Source organism: Leuresthes tenuis, unplaced genomic scaffold (genome assembly GCF_036924035.1).
Source record: "Leuresthes tenuis unplaced genomic scaffold, fLeuTen1.0.hap1 SCAF_5, whole genome shotgun sequence".
NCBI classification, from domain to species: Eukaryota; Metazoa; Chordata; class Actinopteri; order Atheriniformes; family Atherinopsidae; genus Leuresthes; species Leuresthes tenuis.
The window spans coordinates 28,230,978-28,236,977 of record NW_027325359.1 but is presented as its reverse complement, the minus strand read 5'-3'; positions in this window follow the sequence as shown (position 1 = coordinate 28,236,977).

The window sequence follows — 6,000 nt, the reverse complement described above, 5'->3', positions numbered from 1 at the left end:
ACCAGTTCCACAGTAGGATGGACTCCTCTATTTAGGGACAAATAGTACAATCCAAGTGCAAAACAGAGAAATTAAAAACTGAAAAAGTGAATTATCTATTTTTACAAAAAGAAGGTACAAATAATGTTACATGCATACGGGCAAAGGGATGAGCAACTGCCTAATAGTTCATACTTAATTCATAAGTACTTTCCTATTTATTCCCAATCTAGGACTTTAATAGAGGATGAGTATTTATAATTGATTTAACTGGGATATACTATATTAATAAATCATTTGATTATAAGCAAATTATGATTATCTACAATACTATTACACCAAAACTTTACACATCCCTAACTTTGATATCAAACACTGAGCATCTCAGGTCAATATTCATTACAGAACAGTCCTGCTTCTAATCTTAGCTGGGTTCTCTCTGTTACTCCAGCTTCCTCCCACCATCCAAAAACATGCATATTAGTTTAACTGGTGATTCTAAACTAACCCTAGGAGTAAGTATGATGGTTATTTGTGGTCCTGTGATGGACTGGTGACCCACCCAGGGTATACACTGCCTCTCACCCAATGACTACTGGGAAAGACTCTGGCACCCACCGTGATTGAATAAAGTGGGTACAGAGTAATGGATAGATAAATGGATGACATTCCAAATGTTTTCAGGTGGTGAAAGGTCTGGACTGCTGGCAGGTCAGTCAGGCAAACGGACTCTTCTACTACGAAGCCATGCTGTTGGAATAGATGCAGGATTTGCCAGGAGGTGCCAGCTTTCGAACACAGTGCTGATAACAAACCTGATGGTCACTCTCCTATTCAGTTGAGAGGAAGCATTGGCCAAGATTTCCATAAGGAATTTCAAATTGTGATCAATCTGACCACAAAACAGTTTCCCACTCTGCCATTGATCCAGAGAAGACGGCAGTGTTTCTGGATCATGTTCACATGTGGCTTCTTATCTGCCTGATGGTGCTTTAACCTGCATCTGTGGATGCTACAGTGAGCTGTGTTCACAGACCATGATTCCTGGAAGTGTTCCTGAGCCCAGGCAGTGATTTCCAGACAGAATCAGGTCTGTTTTTAATGCAGAGCTGCCAGAGGGCCTGAAGGTCACAGACATCCAGTATTATTTCATCAGCTGTGTCCCTTTTTCACAGAGATGTCTCCAGATTCTCTGAAACCTTTCATGATATTATATACTGTAGATGATGGAATAATCAGAATTCATGTCTTCAGAATTTGCATGTTGAAGAACATTATTGTGAATCTGCTCCACAATGTGTAGAACCCAGTGTTTTTGCAGAGTGCTGAATCTCTGTCCATCTTTACTTCTGAGAGACTCAGTCTCTCTAAGGTGCTCTTTTCTGTCACAGTTCATCTCTGCCTCACCACTCTGCACCCACCTGCGTCTATCAGCCAATCAGACACACCCCTCTCATCAAGCCAACTCCACTCACCGGTGCTCTCTGCTCTGCTCTGGCTGTATTTCAGCCCCTGCTCCACACTCACTCATTGCCAGACTGTTCTTGATGCTTGCACCAGACTCTCCAGCATTTCTCTGCCTGATCTCCTGGTTTCAACCTTGCTTGCATCCGACTACCCTGCCTCACGGCTCTCCTGGAAATAACCTTAGCCTTCCGTCCCCGACCACGATCCTCGTCTGTCCCTTTCTGGATTCTGTCTATCTGCTCCCTTGGCTATCTGGTGATTACCTGATTCTGCTCTACAGAGTGAGTGTTACTCCTGTCTCCTCTCTGGCTTCCTGCAGTTCTGTGACTGCAGATTATTCTGATTATTCCTTCACTGAGTGAGTACAACACTCCAATCCTCACTAAAGACTGTTAAAGGCCAGCGGCCAGAAGACTGTTACCAACTATACCTGCCTGTCTTACTCCAAACTCCAACCTAAGAGAAGAGGTGGAGGACTACAGAAACCTGGGAGTTGGCCTGGAAAGATGTCTACAAGAAGGCACAAAGCAGACTGTACTTCAGTGGCTGTATTCATAAAGGATTTTAGGCCTAAAAGTAGCACCTAACTCTAGGAGAGCTTAAAAGTTCTCAAGAGGACTCCTAACTCAGTAAGTGCTATTCACAAAGAATCAGAAAATGGCTGCTGCAAGACATAATAACGTCCCCCACTAACAGAAATAACCCAATCAGCCTGGAGACAACCTGTTTGGCAATACCACGATATCTAGCAACAGGAAAAATGCAACTTTGCAATGCTGACGGTTTAGGAATATCGCAATCATCAGTCAGCCGTGGGATAAACCAAACCATCACTGTGTTCTCTAGACCACATATCATACAGTTTATCCGGTTTCCTTTGGACAGTCAGCAACTACACAGGATCAAAGCCAACTTCATGGCAATTTCAGGCACGCCCGGTGTGGTCGGCGCTATTGACGGTCAAAATAATTGCGCCATCAATAGGCGAGGACGTGTTTGTCAATGGTACCTTCTTTTTCTTTTCCCTCCAATAGCGACTGGTCACGTCATGTCAGACTACATCATTGGAATCATTTAATTTGTGAATGTTTTTTTTTTTTTTTGGAAAGGTTTCTTATTGTTGCATATTAATGTTTGAAATCGTTCAAAATAATTTTATCTTTTTCATTTCTATGACAAGAATTGGCAGACCCCCTGCAGTACCTCTGCAGACCCACTTGGGGTTGTGGACCCCCAGTTGAAGACCCCTGTGCTAAACTATGCCTGACAACACCCTCCACTCAAAATGTTTTCTCTTGGGTCCTACAGTTGTATGTTTGAGCACTGTGCTCATTGAAACTTAGCTTTTTAGGGGAGAGCTTATGAGTGTGATTTATTACATTACAACAAGTTTGGAGCCAACTGGTCAATATTCAACTTGTGTTATGTGGAAACAACCATTCATCTAGTGCACATGCACTGAAAACAGACTTTACGACTTTACAATGAAATAGAACTGGGAGACATCTTGCGTTCAACAGTTAAACTTATGAAATAAAACATATTTGCATATTTATGGATTCTGGATTTTTTTTCATGAAAAAGGAGTAGATTTTAAAACAAAATAACTTAACTTTCTTTGTGGAAAAAACTATTGTTAAAGTATACACATTCTCTTGCCACAAGGTGGCGCAAATAACACAAATATTTAAGCAAACCTGTGAAAATAATCTTAGAAAGAAAGACATTGTAAATATGATGAACCTGTCATGCGGCCGTGATGAGGAGTGAGTCATCTCACTATGCTTTGACAATCTCTGTAAAAACACAAGTTTTTTTTACCATTTACTATTTCATAATGTGTGTGTCTGTCTCACTGCTGGTGTTACTGATGTTTACTGTTGTTATTGTTCTTCTTGTTACCCATTTTGGTAAAATGAGCGTTTTTTTACAGACACACACACACACATTTTCCAAGCTATTACATGGCGGGCCACAACCAAAACAATTACAGCCTAATGCCGACCTATGCCATAATGTATGATGGGGTCGACTAGTAGCACATGACATCAAAAAAAGAGCGTACGCCACTTTTTTTCACGAGGCCCCTGGTGTCACAGATATTGTTCGAGGTTTAACAGCTGACACGAACAGAGAAAGCTGATTTGAGACCTTTTATCTACAAGAAGTTTTAGATTGTTCAGGTAAAGTCCAGCTCTCTAGTATCGCAAGACTGTGATGCTGAACTTGACAAGATCCTGTTACTTTCAAGAATGATTAAAAGCAGCAAGTGGCATGAGCAGGTATCTGTGTCTGTGAGAGGCAATGATAAATAACAGCACTGAATTACAAGTACACTAAATAACTTGACAAGGCAAAAACTAAGTGATTTGAGCAGTTTTATGATCTGACAGCATGTGGAGGCAGCAATCAGGAGCTGTATTCATAAAAAGTCCTCCCAGTGAGCTCCTTACTTAGCTTAAAAACTTCTATCCAGGAGTCTCAGGAGACCAAACTCAGAGCAACTCTGAGCATGGGAAAGACATAAGCTCTTATCTTAGTGAGTAGGCAGGGCTGACCCCATTGTTAGATATGACATCATATTTTGAAGACTGATGTTTTGTCCAAAGGGGAAAACAAAAAAAACACCAAAACATATAGGCAGTATATATATATATATATTGTAGGCCAGGGATGTCAAACTCAAATACACAGTGGGCCAAAATGAAAAAAAGTCGTGGGCCAGCCTTGATATTTATTGAAAATTGATACTATAAACATGTGGAATCAAATGTCAAATAAAAGACACGTCTGTGGCATTTATTCCTTAAATAAAATCTAAAAAATCTTATGCCTGTTCCTCTATTCGTGGCCCTCTGAGTTAAATTTCAGTGGTAACCTTTTTTCACAGGCTAACATTAATCATAATGATATTTTTTGGAACAGATATTCTGCTTCTCACCTTTCGTTTGGCCATTTTCAGGAGGGGTGGCCCGATGGGACTGGTTGCATGAGGTCGCTAACAGAGGAGGGGGTACTTGTGGGTCCTGATTGAGAGCAGAGCATTCTGGGATTTGTAGTAGGGGTGCATGCGCTGTGTACCAGCGGGCCAGCTCTAGTAGACTCTTCGTATTATCTCGCGGGCCAAATATGATTACACTGCAGGCCAGAAGTGGCCCGCAGGCCTGGGTTTGACATCTGTATTTTATACCTTGATTTTAAAATGACAGTCTTATTGCTTCCAACTTTACCCTAATCACTCGCGCATATATATTTGTTCTATTCCATTTATGTTTGTTTTTAGCAGTTGATGTATTTGATAGTAGTAAACATTGGTGTTCTAAAAGAGTGGCATGTTTGTGTGAATGTGCTGCTTGTAGAAGGTGAGACAGGACAAATCATTGCTACTGCATAGCTGCATTTTCCCAGTTGCAAAATATCTTAACATGGGGATTACTGTCATTTCTGGGGTCATGGTATTTGCAGATGTGTTGATGATGTAAGCTCGTCTCTAGTAAAATCAGTCACAAACAAACGCTGGCAGGCTTTTTGTTTTTAAGGCTATAAGCTCAAAACACCCCTTGTTGAGAGACTTTATAATCAACTCACTGAACTTTTTGTGCCCTTCTTGTTTTAATATGCTCTTGTTTGTCTTTTAAAATGTTTTTAATGGGCTTAGTTTGTTTTATTGCTGAGTTTGTCTTACCCAAGAAAACTTTGGATTGCAGACCAGGAGAGAGTTGAACTACCAATCTTCTGACTGCTCATTCTCCTTAGCTACAAATGATGCGGGTGAAATACTGGCTGAATTAAGATGGATTTGCAGAGTTCTCTGTTCACCTTATACTCATTAGACATTTTTAAAATTTGGATTTGGGGGATTAATAAAGTATTATTGAATTGAATTTAACTGAATCATCTCTGTTCCACATGTCAATACTTTTTTGTTATTTTAGCAGTCAGTATGCATATTGTCAGCTTGGTTTGATTTCCCTCTACGGATTTTGCCTTATTATGCTCATCTGCATCAGTTACCTGCATAAGAAGATATATTATGAAATATTACTTCATTTATCAGTGTTATTAATTCAAAATTGTAAAGTAAAAGCTTGAAAATGAAAGACGTCACAGGCTGCCCTCATTTGCTGCTCACACTCATCTAATGTCCTTCTGTCTGTTTACTTGTTGCTATAGATTTGAGGCTATAAGGAATTGGGGAACACAAATAGGTTATTTCCTTTCCTTGCTCTGTGCTAAAGAAGATTATAAAGGAAGCACTGAGACTCTCCATTAAACTCTTATCATGGCTGCCACTTCTGGGTCCTTTCACTAAGTTAGAAACTGTCCTAAGCGAAGAAAACTTTTCATTTCTTTTAGAATCCTGCTCCTCATTATGTCCTCCTGGAGCCACGCTCTGATCAATCCTCCAGGAGGAAGCAAGGCTCGCGGTAACGTCATTTTTCCGAGCTGCCAAATTCCTCATCCTCTTCTCCTGTTCTATGGTTAATCTGTCCTTTAGTTCCCTGCTGTCATGTCACAATCTAGAGTCATTATCTGCCTGCCATGTCTACTCTA